At 44.3% G+C, this 17,693-nt stretch overlaps 1 long non-coding RNA gene across 1 annotated transcript; it reads left to right on the top strand.

Annotated features, from left to right (window-relative positions):
* The first annotated feature begins 9,318 nt into the window (after window positions 1–9,318).
* Window positions 9,319–16,918, top strand: LOC306927650. Its single transcript, XR_013790553.1, has 3 exons — window positions 9,319–9,462; window positions 14,403–14,478; window positions 15,165–16,918. It is a non-coding gene; the product is annotated as an uncharacterized lncRNA (long non-coding RNA).
* The last annotated feature ends 775 nt before the right edge of the window (window positions 16,919–17,693 follow it).

Genomic DNA, 17,693 nt, shown 5'->3' with positions numbered 1-17,693 from the left:
TAGTAGGTCTACAAGACAACCAGGACCCACACAGAGGACAAAGGGACAGTAGGTCTACAAGACAACCAGGACCCACACAGAGGACAAAGGGACAGTAGGTCTACAAGACAACCAGGACCCACACAGAGGGCAAAGGGACAGTAGGTCTACAAGACAACCAGGACCCACACAGAGGACAAAGGGACAGTAGTAGGTCTACAAGACAACCAGGACCCACACAGAGGACAAAGGGACAGTAGGTCTACAAGACAACCAGGACCCACACAGAGGACAAAGGGACAGTAGGTCTACAAGACAACCAGGACCCACACAGAGGACAAAGGGACAGTAGGTCTACAAGACAACCAGGACCCACACAGAGGACAAAGGGACAGTAGTAGGTCTACAAGACAACCAGGACCCACACAGAGGACAAAGGGACAGTAGTAGGTCTACCAGACAACCAGGACCCACACAGAGGACAAAGGGACAGTAGGTCTACAAGACAACCAGGACCCACACAGAGGACAAAGGGACAGTAGGTCTACAAGACAACCAGGACCCACACAGAGGGCAAAGGGACAGTATAGTAGGTCTACAAGACAACCAGGACCCACACAGAGGGCAAAGGGACAGTAGTAGGTCTACAAGACAACCAGGACCCACACAGAGGACAAAGGGACAGTAGGTCTACAAGACAACCAGGACCCACACAGAGGGCAAAGGGACAGTAGGTCTACAAGACAACCAGGACCCACACAGAGGACAAAGGGACAGTAGGTCTACAAGACAACCAGGACCCACACAGAGGACAAAGGGACAGTAGGTCTACAAGACAACCAGGACCCACACAGAGGACAAAGGGACAGTAGTAGGTCTACAAGACAACCAGGACCCACACAGAGGACAAAGGGACAGTAGGTCTACAAGACAACCAGGACCCACACAGAGGGACAAAGGGACAGTAGTAGGTCTACAAGACAACCAGGACCCACACAGAGGACAAAGGGACAGTAGTAGGTCTACAAGACAACCAGGACCCACTCAGAGGACAAAGGGACAGTAGTAGGTCTACAAGACAACCAGGACCCACACAGAGGACAAAGGGACAGTAGGTCTACAAGACAACCAGGACCCACACAGAGGGCAAAGGGACAGTAGTAGGTCTACAAGACAACCAGGACCCACACAGAGGGCAAAAGGACAGTAGTAGGTCTACAAGACAACCAGGACCCACACAGAGGACAAAGGGACAGTAGTAGGTCTACAAGACAACCAGGACCCACACAGAGGACAAAGGGACAGTAGTAGGTCTACAAGACAACCAGGACCCACACAGAGGACAAAGGGACAGTAGTAGGTCTACAAGACAACCAGGACCCACACAGAGGACAAAGGGACAGTAGTAGGTCTACAAGACAACCAGGACCCACTCAGAGGACAAAGGGACAGTAGTAGGTCTACAAGACAACCAGGACCCACACAGAGGACAAAGGGACAGTAGGTCTACAAGACAACCAGGACCCACACAGAGGGCAAAGGGACAGTAGTAGGTCTACAAGACAACCAGGACCCACACAGAGGACAAAGGGGACAGTAGGTCTACAAGACAACCAGGACCCACACAGAGGGCAAAGGGACAGTAGTAGGTCTACAAGACAACCAGGACCCACACAGAGGACAAAGGGACAGTAGGTCTACAAGACAACCAGGACCCACACAGAGGGCAAAGGGACAGTAGTAGGTCTACAAGACAACCAGGACCCACACAGAGGGCAAAGGGACAGTAGGTCTACGACAAACTGTGGGCAAGTGAATTACAACTTAGCATACTAATGTGTTCTCTAACCTCCCGTTGGCAGTAAAACTGAATTTAAATCATTGTGGTCATAAGACCCCTCAGACTGTTAAGTCTACGAAACTTGGGAACGTGGAGAAAAAATAAAATAAAAAATAAAATACTCACCGAACGACCCTATATCAGGCCCATGGGCCCATTTCCAGAACATGACCCTGAATTTCAGGCTGAACTAAAAAGGCCCCAAATACAGAGGCAAATCTGCCTATACTTCATGGCAAATATAGGCCTACCTGTGGTACAGAGCAATAAAGGCTCCTTCAAATTGGTCAGAAAGGCCTCCATTGGATTCTTTTGTTTAAGATCCTACATCAGAATTACTTCTGAACACGAAAGGCTGAATATTTATTTTTGCTGTCCTTTCTGGTTGCCCTAGGCTCCTGCAACTTCTGTGCACTAGTTGTTGGTGGCATGACTGGTGTGATGCCCCATGAGTGGGAGTGCCTCATGGGCCCGGTGCCTACCAGGAGTCTATAAATACCCATGTCCCTGCCATTCATTCTGAGAGATCCAGAGGAGACAGACCTGCTGCCTTGACCAGCCCCTGCTTATGCTTTCCATCCACAGAGACACACGCACGCACACACACATGCATGCACGCAGGCACGCACGCACGCTGTGATTGGCTAAGCTTTGCATAACGTTTGTGCCACATGAGCCAATATAAGTGAGGTATAGGGGGAGAGAGGGGGAAGAAAGAGGAGGGGAGAGAGCGGGGTGTCGTGAGAGAGAAGGGGGGTAGAGGCTAGAGAGAGGTAGGGGTAGAGAGATGGGGAGAGTAAAGATAGGGGGCTATGGGGAGGGAGATGTAGAGGGGGCAGAATAGGGGGCACAATATATGCTGCGAGTGTCAAGGTTATCAACAAGGACACACAGGTGGGAGTACAGGAGTCAGGGTGGTCAGAAGTGCTTGCCGGGCTCTTCTCCACGGGGCAGCTGGAGGTCCCTGTACAACTCTTCTCCACAGGGAGGCTGGAGGTCCCTTCTCCACAGGGAGGCTGGAGGTCCCTGTACAGCTCTTCTCCACAGGGAGGCTGGAGGTCCCTGTACAACTCTTCTCCACGGGGAGGCTGGAGGTCCCAGTACAACTCTTCTCCACGGGGCAGCTGGAGGTCCCAGTACAACTCTTCTCCACGGGGCAGCTGGAGGTCCCTGTACAACTCTTCTCCACGGGGCAGCTGGAGGTCCCTGTACAACTCTTCTCCACGGGGCAGCTGGAGGGTGGCAGCGGGGGCAGTGTCTTGAGTGTACAGGGTTTGATGAGGGCCCAGTTAGGGCCGGGCCTTAATTTTCTGGCCTGATGAGAACCCTAGTGTGGCAGGCAGCGGGGTTGAGTGTACAGGGTTTGATGAGGGCCCAGGTAGGGCCGGGCCTGTTGAGAACTCTAGTTTTTGCCGGCTGCAATGCGCGGCTGCACTAAGTAAAACATAAAGTTTAAATGGACAGGTATCAGTCAAAAGGTAGACATCGAAGAGGAAGGATGGATGGGAAGGATCAACATATGGAATGTCAGAACAGGTCAGCTCCATATATTGAGATCTAAGGGTTTGAGGTCAGATGTAGAGTTGCTGGCCAATATTGATGCCATCAGGAATCTCCATATATGGGCATTCCCATATATGGGCTTAATATTGATGACGTGATGTCATACACATGACCATACAGTATATGGTCATGCCTGGACGATTTCATAGTAAATGCGACCTGCGGTCGCAGTAACGCGTCCAGAACAATAAGGGCACCATGTTGAAAGTGGTTAAAGCCAGTGAAACAACAGTATAGTGGCTGCCTGGCTGCTGTGTGTGTTTACCAGCAGAGGGAGAGATATTTCAGCTGGTTGCATTATCCTCCCACACAGCCGCAGGGCTCCCTCCCTCCCTCCCTCTCCCCCCCTGGTTGCTGTGATGTGCTGCGTGTATGCTATGCAGGCCCCTTCCTATTACTGTCTCTGCTACTGCTCTCGCCCCGCGTATATTTACACACTTTATCCACCAGGAGAGAGAGGGGGGGGGGCGGGGGTGGGGTGAAGAGACACTGGCAGAAGGAAACAGTTTGTGAGTGGAGGTGAAGTGGCCGTGTGCGTGCTTGTGCGCGCGTGCGCGCGCGCGCGTGCGTGTGTGTGTGTGTGTGTGTGTGTGACTGTGTGTGCGAGCGTGGACACACAGTCGCACGTGTGTGTGTGTGTGTGTGTGTGTGTGTGTGTGTGTGTGTGTGTGTGTGTGTGTGTGTGTGTGTGTGTGTGTGTGTGTGTGTGTGTGTGTGTGTGTGTGTGTGTGTGTGTTGTGTGTTATGAGGCATTGTTCACAGCAGCTGGTGAAGGACACATCTCTGGTCTGTGTGCCTTCCCCTCCCTGCCTCTATAAATAGCTGCCAGTGGGGTTTTGGGGGGGGACTACTCATCATCATCCCTTTCACTGATATTTACTGTGCTGAAGGAGCATGGGGGAGAGAGAGAGAGAGAGAGAGAGAGAGAGAGGGGAGGAGGGGAGGTAAAAGAGAAAGTGTGTGTGTGTGCGTGCGTGCGTGCGTGCGTGCGTGCGTGTGTGCGTGTGCATAGACCCTGTTTTTACTATCTTTGTGGATATCTTAAAAAAAACATTACCATGTCATTTCACCATAGTGACAGGCAGCCATCTTACCTGAATCCTGTCCTGAGCACATGAGCGCATCTTTTTTTTTTTAAACAATATATTTATTGACTCATGAGCGCATCTTAGTTGCAAGCAAATTAGCAAAATTAACGTAAAAAAGGGTATTCAAAATATGTCCATTCTATGCTTATATTATATTATATTCTATGCTTTATTATTGAGGCTATGCCATTGACGTTGGCAACATTCTTTCCGCCCCACACACATTTCTGTGTGTTGTCAATGCTGTTCCTATACTGAGGTGAGTCACCTGCCAGTGAGGAGCCCCCACCGGGAGGATGTCCTACTCCTCCCGCCCAACACTCCCTGCTGACAGGTGCCATATGCCCGTACAGTAGGATATTACATCTAGTAACAAATTGTGGTTTTATTGAAGAAGTTACACAGTATTAATTTAATATGTAGACTATCTGCAGTGAAATAAATAAAGTACAGTATTTACAATCTGATCCAGGCTCAGCCATGCATCAAAGTTAATGGATCGGTTTAAACTAAAGATGTGGACTCAGGGGAGTTAAAGATGGAGTGCTGTGATTTTTTTCCACCCTAAAACATGATTGTTATATAAGGAGGTATCATTATTTCAAAAAAGTGTACAGTATTTGTTAAAATGTTGTTTTTATTATGTGGGCACGCCCACCAGTTCATTAAGTATGCCTGGTTTGCCTTGTGGGTGGTGATGGGTGGTGATCCACCTGAACTGAAACCGCACCCACAGCTGTAGTTGTATGATAAAGGGGGAGGGGTTAGGGGAGGGGCTGATACTGTGATGTCACTATATTACTGTTTATTTCATTGGCCCGTTTGACTGTCAAGGGTTCAGCCTCCGGTAAGAAACCTTAAATACAAAGTTGATACACCATTGCACATAAAAACGACTCCAGGGTGTCTAATGAAGTACTGTCACCTCATACACACATGACAAACTTGAAAAATACAAAATTTGTGGCACTCCCTCTTTAAGAATTCAGAATCTCAACAAAGGACATTTCTGGTGTCTACATATTGACAAGAAAGAGAGAGGAGAAAGTGGTACAGTCATCTGGGGGCATTAAGGCCACTGTGGCCTCAGGGCATGTCATTTATTTGAGGGGCCCATGGCCAAACTGAGGGGCAACAACGGCCATGGCCTCCCTGAAATTCCTGCCCTGCTCTCAATAGTTCCTTCCTGGAAGTTAGTATCAAACACTACAGTAGCAGCCCAGTAGAGTTGCAGCAGATCAATAGACCATTTGTGATGCCCTTTTAAAAGGTAAGACATTGCACTACCAGAATCAGAATAGGGTCGACATGGTGTCTGTTTGCTAGGATGGAGCTTACCAGCACTCCACTTGCCTCCCGACTTGCCACAGACTAAGTACTCTGCCTTGGGTCTAGACTTATTATCCCACCCTCAATGTCTTCACATATTGTAGAGTTAATATAAAATGCATTATTCAGGCACATTTCAGACACCTCTTTTGCCCATTAGGACCACTCTACGCAACGCCATCAAACAGCGATGCGCACCTATGGTAACATATGTAATATGTATATTTATTTTTTGTGGTGTTAGAGCGAGACAGAGCTTCTAGTTTAAAGAATCTGATTGTATATTATCATCACATCACATATAAATCAACACTTCACTCCATGTTGATCCACAGGCGCTATTCTCTACACGGCTCTGGTTATACTTATGTGAAAAGTTTGTGCTCTATGATAGATTATGTAAATTAAAAAAATAACTTTAAGTGACTATTGATTTTGAAACAAAGCAATAGCCTTGAAATGTCTGCTTGAACTGCTCTGTTTATTCAAAAGATCAATGCTGTTGAGAGCTATCAGCACTAACAGTAGACCTCAGCCATACTGAACTGTAATGTAGGCCCACATAGTTTACACACTTTTTATTGGAGTTGTTATACTTGACTCCTATTTAAAAGAAAAGGGGTATTGATGAGTAAAGCCAGCCTACCTGGTTTCTCTGGTACTTTAAGTAAACAATTATGCACTGCACAGGCTGATTCTTGCCTGTGCAGTGCATAATTGCAGCAATGGCAGCAATATATTATATTGCTGCCCAGCCCATAGATGGCAATTGTAAACAATATAAACACGTAAGATGGCAGATGCCTGTTGCCATGCCAAAAAGTGGTATTTGTAAGATTAAAACGATATGTTCTATGTACAATGAAAAGATTGTGGTTGAGGTTAGAGTAATTGGTTTTAGGGTACGGTTCTGGTGTGGCTATGGTATTGGTTATATTAGATTATAGTTGGGGCTGCAGCTCATGTTTGAATAAAACCAGTGTTTTCACAAGGATCATAAGACAAACATTAAGGTGTGTGTGTGTGTGTGTGTGTGTGTGTGTGTGTGTGTGTGTGTGTGTGTGTGTGTGTGTGTGTGTGTGTGTGTGTGTGTGTGTGTGTGTGTGTGTGTGTGTGTGTGCGTGTGCGTGTGCCTGTGCAGACCTGCCCATGTGAACTACTTCTCTGGTAACTAGATCACTGCCGGCGGAGGTTTTAATTTCACTGCGTGGGGGAATTCCAGGAGTCTTTTATTTTGGAACACACTTCACCTCATATTGGATTTCTCAACGGACCACAGTTTATCATTACATATCTCTCTCTCTCTCTCTCTCTCTCTCTCTCTCTCGATGTATAAACAGATACTTAGATTAGCTCATATATTTGTTCATTGTCAAAGATTACAAAGCTGGAGGGATGTTTCAGCGATTGTGTTTCCTTGTTGATGTTTTCATTCTCAGTTCAAAGTGTAAGAGAAAGGAGCATATCTGTTTCTATTATTGTCTTAACACACGCCCAGTCTGGTTACCTTATACTGCACCTTTACCAGACCAGCCTAATTGGGAACGAGTCAATTATTAACGACACAATTTGAGAACGATGCAAGTTGGAAATACACATGCTGAACCGCATTCTACTGGGAGAGGCTCGTACCAGAAGGTGGTGGATGATAAACTTCACCTTCCTCCTCTGACATAGACTGGACTATCTATGAGTAGCCAAACTGGCACACAGGAACTCTGCCCCTGCACCACACAAATGTCTGTGTTTTTTGCTGACGTAGCACCATGAATTCTCACTGATGCAGGATTAATAAAGTGTTATCCTATTCTATCCTGTCGTATCCCAGTGGTTCTCAAACCTTTTCATATCAAGGTCAAAGACTCCCATATTAATGTATTTGGCCGCAGACCCCCATCTGAAAATATTTTGTTTCAGGGAATGAATGGTTAAACTCATTTTGATTCCATATTAAATAGTTTTGCTGAGGACCCTCTGGAACCCCTTAAAGGACCCCTGGGGGTCCCTGGACCCCACTTTAGGAACCACTGTTCCTATCCCATGTTTACTTGGGTAGAGTTGGATGTCCACGCACAGTCACCGTTTTTGGCTACATCAATACCAAGTTTGTTTACACACATACAATAGAAGTAGTTCAGATAGGCATCACAGAAGAAAACTGTCGCATTCACGCACGCACGCATGCACGCATGCACGCACGCACGCACACACACACACACACACACACACACACAGACACAGACACACACACGCTCTCCTCCCCATTGCCTGCATGCATGCCAAATGCCACATCATTTTCCCCAAGCATAGCCTAGCTGTGAGAGAGTGAGGCAGAGAGAGAAACCGCTATCGGTCAAAGAACAGTCTGTGACTTGTCTTGAAGAATTATTGAATTATTGACTCTGGCAAGCAAAGCTACTTTCCAGCTGTTAGTTGCCAAGCCTCCTTTCATCTTTCTATTACTTCATTCCTCATCCCGTTCCTGAGGGCCCTGGTCCTGGAGACGTCCAGGGCAATACAACTCCATATAAGGTGGATTTTCACTACTAATATATCCACATAATTAACCATTTTAACATCTGGCGTCTGTATTTAGGGCATGTCACTATAGTGAAAGTACAAGGAAATGTACAAACATATGTATATATGAGCTCACAATGTGTTGCATGATCGCGACACATAGTGAGCTTGTAGATCAGCTATTTTTGCCAGGTGACAACATATTATGACAGTGAATGAAGTGTAAAATAATAAGGCTCAAGTGATTTAATTGGTAAATGTGGACAGGGTGCAGCAGTAGAGGATCATAGCTGTTCCATAAGGAACTATTGCCACTATATGTACCCTTAGATGTTCATAATCATAGCTCAAGATCCCTTGATTTGTACCTTTTTAGTGACTGAAAAAGCACATTTCTTTATGAGTGAAGGGTGAATGAGTGCATGTTTGTACCACTTTACTCCCATCTACCAAACATACAGTATGCACATGCTAATGTAACTATAAACATACATGATCCAATCAGCAACATGGCTGCCATTATTAGCCAATAAATATTAAGTGTGGCCTTGCATAAAATGAGCTGTAACAACCACAACCATTTTTCCAATTATCGTATGGCTTTGTATCTGCCTGGGACTATCTTTGCCAGGGGACCTACAAATACCATGAATTTGTTTCCTCTCAATCCGTTTGATAATGATTGATGCATGATGTGCGGGTATGGAAACTATTACATATTTTCATATGGAACTCGGTGAACATCAATTGTATTTAAAGAGTAATGATACTATGGGTCTCTCTTGTATTGGTATAGGAAAGTCGAAGAGTAAAATGAGCTCACATCCAACATCCATGGTTCAAACCACAGCTTCCTGGTTTGGGAGGAAATAGGTCCGTAGTGGGAGGAGCAGAACGTGAACAATGGAACACATGGAAAGCAGTTTGTTTGTCAACTGACAGTTTGAGGCCAGTATAGTTACAGGAGCCGTTTCCACGTTCTTGCATTAAAAGGAAGTACTTGCATTGGACAGTAGATGGCCTCTGACATCATCTTTATAGAATTTATGTTTCTGGAGGTGAACTTTTTTTTTTTTTTTAATTGTTTGGAAGTTCCCAAGTTGCTTTGGAGTGCTAGCCAAGGGAACGTGAAGCAGATATCTGGTAAGAACAATCCTTTTCTTTCTTCCTTTTTAGACCTGTTTGCAGTGAGGCTGGCTCTGTCTGTCTGTCTGTCTGTCTGTCTGTCTGTCTGTCTGTCTGTCTGTCTGCCTGCCTGCCTGCCTGCCTGCCTCTTAGATCCCAAACAAGATATCTTGTACTGCTTGTCTGGATAGCCATGGCTTTTGATGTGATCCGCTCCTTCATGATTTTGGCCTTTAGCGCCACTCTTATTGCAATTGGTAAACTCTAAAGCCCTAAACACACCAAAGGGTCAAGACGGTTTTAGCGTTGTCCCTGCGGGCTGCGGTGTGATATGTCTTGTTGCACGTTGACCCACGTTGACCCTAGTGATTCAACTCATGGAATTCAAATGGCCCAAACCACACCAAAGGGTCAAGACGGTTTTAGCGTTAACTCCTTGCAACCGTATGGACCCAAGGAGTTGCATGGTGACCCTTTGGTGTGGTTAGGGCTTAAAGGGTCGGTTGCCATGACAATTGCCGTGACTATGTGGCTTTCCCTTTAGTACTGCCTCCATTTGCACACAAAATATCTCACCATGTCAGCCACCAATAGCCAAAGATTTGGGTGTAGGGCTGTAGGCCTACTAACTAACAGACTCTGACCTCTGTCTTGAGGCCCAGGTCAAATTTGTAGTTCGTACATGCTTTTTTCCATTTAAGAAACATCCATAGAATTCGATCAGTCCTTTCCACCCCTAACCTTCACAAAGTTGTCGATGCCCTAATTTCATCTCGTCTACCATACTGTAACTCCCTCTATTCAACGCTCAGCAAGGCATCCATATACATCACCTGCAGTTGGTGCAGAAGACGGCTGCCAGACTCACTGCTGGCACTAGGAGATCAGAGCACATAACCCTGGTAGGCCTACTAGCCGCACTGCACTGGCTGCCAGTAACTTTTAGAATTGATTTTAAGATTGTATCGTTAACTTTTAAAGCTCTCAACGGCCTGGCACCTCAATATCTAGCTGAGCTGCTGCACTCCCATGTGCCTGTCCGACTCCTATGATAGGGCCACCCCATGATATCTATTTTTCATTTTTTTGTGAAAAGTCTTGATGAAATATTAAAGAAGAGTACTTCAAGTTGCCATGTATTGCTGTACTTCAAAATATATATTTTTTATGGAATATTTTACATTGGGTAAAATATACCCGTGTTTAGTGATGGTGTGACAACATTTATGTTCGGTTATCTAGGGTTAAAAAGGTGCTGTGATGCGTTGTGATTTTGTAGATTGGCTTAAAGCTCATTTTACTGGGGACCTCCTGGAACCCACTCAAGGACTCCTGGGGGTTCCCGCGGGACAGTCTAATGTCAATGTCAAGCAATGTGCAGTGATATCCTACCCCTAGTAGTTTGTGTGCAAAGAGTCCATGGGCAGGCGTCAGTAGTTAAAATGCAGCAAAGGTCAAGGAAGGTGTTTTGTGTTGTGTGCCGAGGAGGGATGAATGACTCTGTGGCTGAATGTGCTGTTTGTGTTCACATCATGAGGGGCGGGAAGGGTTCTCTCATCCCCCTCTCCACAACCACCTCCGCACTGTCCAGATCAACTCTGGCATGGAGCTAGCTTTCCTCAACTGGTTTGTTCAGTTTGTTGGCTGGCAACCCTTGTGTTCAACGTTAAAGAATAATACCTTACTTATCTCATGTCAGGGATCGAATGTTCAAACCTTAGGCATTCTGTCTGACTTCCAAAGTTCTTAAGAGCTTATTTTCTTTTCTGTACGACTTTGATGTGGAAAACATACTGCATTGGAGATGCTGTGGTTTGGCCCAGAGGTGTTTTGTCTATAGAGCGTCGCAGTCCCGCCCCCTACCATGGACCAGGAAATGAAACCCAATGCATTTTTCCCATAGACATTTCAAAAAGTATTTATTTAAAGACGGTTACGCCGCGGACAAAGCCAACTCGAGTCGTGACAACTCATGACAACACAAACAATATTTTGGACCAAACAAATAATTACAAAGAAGAAAAACAACAAAAAAAGTGCTGTAACCTGCCGTTTTTTTCTTCTTTCTAATTATTTGTTCGGCCCAAAAAATTGTGTTTGTTGTCATGATTTGTCACGACTCGAGTTGGCTTTGTCCGTGGCGTAAACGTCTTTAAATAAATACTTTCTGAAATGTCTATGAGGAAAATGAACGGAGAATCATTTCCTGGGCCATGGTAGGGGGCGGGACTGCGACGCTCTATTACCAGGTCACATAGGCCTATAGTTCACATCTGTTGATCGTTATTTATAGTAGCCCATAGCCTGCTGAGTCATAGGAGGAAGTTACTAATATTATACAATCCAAAAATAGGCTAGTACACTATACTGTCATGAAAATTATCATTATAATAAGTAGTAAAAAAACAAAAAGCAATGGCTTCCAAAAAACACAAAGGTGTCATGGCATTTCCAATCTAGGATACAGTATTTATTTATTTTATTTATTTGACAGGGACAATGCTCATTAATCAACATTTCAGTTTTCACTTCCATGTAAATGTGCCAGAGTTAGCCATAAGCTAATTGTCTCCACCAGGCCGAAGGCATGGGGAGAGAGTATGTTTTGCACTCCGTCCGTGTGTGTGTCCGTCCTTCCGTCCGTCTGTTACCAGCTAATCTCCGGCACCGTTAACCCGGTCGATGCCAAACTTTGCACACACACTCCCTGGATGCCAACGATGAACCTCTGCCCCACATTTTCCAGAACGGCCTGTTATAGCGCCACCATGAGGCAGCTTTTCACATTTATTACCTAAAACTGCACCTATCTGCGTGAAACGTTGCATGCACACTCCCTAGAGGCCAAGGACAAACCTTTGATCTGCATTTTCCGCATCTGCCTTTTATAGCGCCACCAGGAGGCCGACTTTTGTAAAACACATCATTACACAGTATCTCTATAGGCATGTGCTCAAGTCGGATCTGTCCGATATTTCATATTCCATCCTAATTGGCTATAATTGGCTTTCACAGTTTGCAAGATTGCCCCGTTTTGAACAAAAGCCTCAAATCATGAACGCAGCATGCAATTTACGTGAAATCTTTCACGCATTTTCTTACTAGGCTGAGGAATATATCCCACCCTTTTCACATTGGCCTGTTATAGCGCCACCAACAGGTTGATTTTTTCAAAACACATTTTTGGAACAAAATGCCTCAAATCATCCAATTGCCATCAAAGGCGTATGAAGAAATGGCACCCTTTTCACATTGGCATATTATAGCGCCACCATGAGGCCACAACCTGACCTGGCTTGGTGGAGACCTGTGCCCCGAGGGGCACTTTTTCTAGTTTACATCTGTAGTCTCTGAGCAGGGACAGTATCGCTGTAACCACAACAAAAATGAAATGCTCCCACGGGTGTCATCTGAAACTTTTAGAAAACTTCCTGATCGGCATGCTTGTGCACACAAGCATGTGTGTCTTTGAGGGACAAATGGGACTACAATACGTGTGTGTGTGTGTGTGTGTGTGTGTGTGTGTGTGTGTGTGTGTGTGTGTGTGTGTGTGTGTGTGTGTGTGTGTGTGTGTGTGTGTGTGTGTGTGTGTCTGTGTGTGTCTGTGTGTGTCTGTGTCTGTGTCTGTGTGTGCGTGCGCGTGCAAAGAAGTAGCTCTCAGTCTCATGTTGCGAGGCGTTGTGATCTGCTTTTTTTTAATGTTCTCCTATCATGCCATGCTCAAAATAGGGATGTGAGGTTCAAAGTGGTTGAAAATCGGGACAAATCGGCTGCATAATTGCCAATATCGGCTTTATATAATGAATTCCATGGTGAAGCTGCAGAAACCTTCTCATGCATATAGTTTATATTCAACGTCAGATCTCACATTTCCCAAACTCATACCACAGCTTGAAATATTAATGTCTTATTGGACACATCAGTCAAATCAGGCTTAAAGGTCGTGCACATGTTGTTAGTTTAACAAACCCTGGACTGGCAGGAGGGAAAATGTTGGTTGGCGTTCTCTGTGGGCAGGGGTAAAAGGAAAATGTTTCATCCCACATGTTGATGTGTGAACGATAGGGAAGGAGTTTCTAAATAAGGAGCGTGTTTCAAAAAACAATGGCTATTAATAAATGTACGCTCTACATATCTCTTCTCCACGCATGACATCATTTAGCTTTAGTGTCTGAGAATGCTTGGCATCTGCACATGAAACTCTTTTGTCAGACGTCTACCGCCATGTCTTCAAAGAAAAGGTTATCAGTTTTCTTTTAACCCATTTTGACCTGAGATCAGATTCTTTTTTTTTTTTCACTTAATTTTTATTGATGAAAAGACAGACAACAAAACAAAACAAAAAGACAATACGAAAAAGAAAAAGAACAAAAAGAGGAAGACAAAAACAAAAGACAAAGCTGTATTTTTCATATTACAAGATACATTCATTGAAATCTTCTTGCATTATCGCTAGGCTGAGAGAAGAGATCCCACTTTTCTCACTTTTTATAGAACTTATCCTCTTGTAGTCTAAGTATGAATGTTAGTTTTTTCATAACATACAGTTCCTCAGTAATGTCCGAGATCAGATTCTAAAAATGTCTTCTACATCCTGACAGTTTTCTGAAAAAGCTATGTTTCTATGTCAGTCGTTCTTTGATTTTTCAAAAATAGCAGACCTTCAAGCTCGTAGCGCGCCACTCGGTGGCGCGCTATGAGCTTGTAGATCTGCTATTTTTCAATAGCTAAGGCATAACATAATGCTAACACCAAAAGGGGTTCCCGCCCAGAATGGGTTAATGTTGAGCACAAAAAGAAAACAATTTAGGAATGTACTTACTATAGATCTAAAATGGATATGAGGATGTTTTGTAAGTTCTCCATATGTGCGTCGGGTAAGGTGTGTGACGTCTTGCATGCTGAACTGATTGAATGTCACCGGTAACGGATTGTCACCTCCCCTGTTTGTCCTCAAGCACCTGTACAAGCAGATTCACATGAACAAATGTAGCTCTGTCAGCAGGACACAGGAGACCTGAGACAGATGGTGAGGTAAGTGCGAGAGCAATACCCATATGCTTCATGTAGGATAGGTATTATTATTACTACCACAAGTTATATTAGCATAAAGGCTGGGCAATACTTTATAGATATCATGATATGAGACAAGATATCGTTTTTGGATACCAAGTCACCTGTCATTGACTTGCTCTTCTTTAGTTTAAATACACTGTCTAATTATATGTTTCTGTTTGACAATTCATTTTTTTCTGGGTTTCTACTATTTATTATGTTAATGTGAAGGACTTTGAGCAATTTGTTTGTATGAAAGGTGCTATACAAATAAAGTTGGAGCTTATAGAATTTTAAGAATTGGTATTGTCACAACACGACATTATTGTCACAATCAAGGAATTTGGTAAAAAGATATGTATTGTTAGATTTGATTTTGTGATCTCCCCCCCCACCATAGTATTGCTACATAATAATGTTACATGTTATAATTGTAATGTTCTATGTGCTACTTTAAATGTGGGTTTGATAGCAGCAATTCCTATCTATATTTAACCAAGACTTGGTTTTGTTAATTGAAAACTGATATTGGAAAACATTGAGCAATATAAGCTATTAAATATGCATTACAATGCAAGGATATATAGATATGTGAACAGGTTTTTGTCCTTTTGTGATTTTGAAACATGTGCATAAACTTGATTGGGCCTCCATCTTCTTTTCAGATCAGAATCAATCAACTTCTTAAACAGCAAAAAGCAGTCACTTTGTTCTGCATGATGCCCAGCCAAGCTACACTGATACTGGGGCCGGCAGGCGTAACCCACACCCACCTTGTCTGCCCTGGAAAACTCCTCGCACCGAAACCAATCCAGGGAGCTCCGTTTCTGGGTACGGGAGAAACTGCCGCATCAGATCAACAGGTTCTTCTCCATCAGACAAGCAATGGGAACACGCAGGTGTCGAGGACCTCTTCCCAGACCCAGAGTAGTCATCATCACCCTAGACCGCCACCTCCCGAACCCCATGTCGCTCAGCCCAAACATGGACCTCCAGTCCCCACGGTGAGCGCTGTGCTGGAGGACAGGGTTGCAGGAAGAGGTATGGGAGAGGGCACAGAAACAGCCCAGGGCCAGAAGAGGCGATGTGGGCCGTGTGGATACCTGATCGTGGCTGTGCTCCTGGTTTTTTGCTGGCCTCTGGTTGCCGTGGGAGTATGCGTGGCTGACATTGCCACCGGAGAGTGTTGTAAAGTGGGAGGGAAAAACACAGACGCCACTGAATGATCAAATACTGTATGGAAGGACTACTAACATTTTATATGCAGTGACCAGTGGTGGACAAAGTACTCAAATCATACTACTTGAGTCAAAGTATCATATTCCTGATCAAGTATTACTCAGCTACAAGTGAAAGTGCTCTAATTGAATTAAACTTGAATTAAAGCTGCACTATGTAGCTTTCCTGTTCTGCCCTGGATTTGAAGCTGGATCTGGTATAGAAGTACTGAAATGTGTACCACTGAGCTAATAGAGCTTACCTGCATGATCTGGGGAGAAATGTAATTCTGACCTTCAGGTTTTCTGTCAAACCAGAAACAAGATCGTATCAAAGGTCCAACCTATAGACACAAATACAAATACAAGAACAAATACAACCACCCAAATTGTATCGTATATTACAATTGGCTAGTGGGAGGGCGACCACGACCAAGTTACTCTGACTCAGATATGAGGTAAAGATTGCCACACTAAATAAAGATAATATGCTCTGCTTATCAAATATCTTAACATTGTTTACTACTAGTAACCTTGCTTTCCTATGAGTCAAACCACTATGGCATTTACTGTGGTGGAAAGTAACTGTACAAGTCCTGTACTTGAGTATTTCCATTTTGTAATACTTTTAACTCCACTAAATCTCATTGGCAAATATTGTACTTTTTTACTCCACTACAATATGATTTAGATCATAATTATCATTTGGATTCCATAGAAGCCAGCATGTCATCTACGGAAGCATGTTGCACAGCAACAATAGACTATCTACATCAAGCAAGCTCTCAATGAGGCAGTGAGAGCCTGTAGATAGTCTATTTTTGGTTATTTTAAGATTACCGTAGATGTGTTGGATATTTCATAAGAGGAACGATTTAAAGCCTCAGTCTGTGATTTCTTCACCTTTGGTTGGCTGTATGTAGAACAGCAGGACTATTGTGTTCATTGTTTAGGAGTGGAGGCTCCTTTCACAACGATTCACAAATCACACATACTTGGCCATATACAGTACCAACATTCTCAGTCGTGAGATTTTATTTTGCTTTAATCCATGCCTATTAGGTCTATACTTTGACTCTTATAAAATAGCTGATCTATAAGCTCAAATTTGTGAGCTTGTTGTTTTGAAAAATGTTAGTACTTTAACTTTATATAGGCCTACTGTACGTATATTTTTGACAATTTGACAATATTTTTGTTCTGTTACTAACATAGTATTTCCACATTGTTGTATTGCTACAAGTAAAGCATTTGAGTACTTCCTTCAGCACTTGTGAAGATGGAGATAAATTCAAATTGTGCTGGAAAGCCTACAAGTCACTCTTCTCCATGTCAAGGCTGCCCTCTAGAGGTCTAGATTGCACAGTGCCTTCCACTATGACCAGGTTCACTAATGCAGTGGTTCTCAAAGTGGGGTCCGGGTACCCCCAGGGGTACCTGAGGGAGTTCCAGGGGGTCCCCAGCTAAATGATAGTTTGGAACCAAATTGACCCTTATGGGTCTGTAACTCAGAGAATGTACAAATGGAACCAAATGGACCCTGACGGGGTCCATTTGGTCGAGGACCTGGAACCAAATGACCTGGAACCAAATGGACCCTGACGGGTCCATTTGGTTCCATTTGTACACTATCAGAGTTAAAATAACATTGATTTTACAATATAAATTGGGGGTCCCAGAGATAGAAATGCCATTAAATGTATGTCAAACTGGGGGTCCTTGAAATTAAACTGGTTGAGAATCACTGCTAGAGCCATAAAAGTCTTCTCTTATGGGGGTCCCTGGTAACCTGACTCCGCCAGATGGGGCAGCAGAGAGTACACTGGGTTCCCAGGAGGGGGGAACCCAGTGTACTCTCTGCTGCCCCATCTGGCGGAGTCAGGTTAGGTCACTGGCATATCCTTTCAAATGGGGGTCCGTGGGCTATTTAGTGTCCATTTGGGGGTCCTTGACATGAAAAAGTTTGGGAACCACTGC

Source organism: Electrona antarctica (assembly GCF_951216825.1).
Source record: "Electrona antarctica genome assembly, chromosome: 8".
NCBI lineage: Eukaryota > Metazoa > Chordata > Actinopteri > Myctophiformes > Myctophidae > Electrona > Electrona antarctica.
Note: the sequence above shows the minus strand (reverse complement) of the source record. Positions and strands in the feature narration are given on the sequence as shown.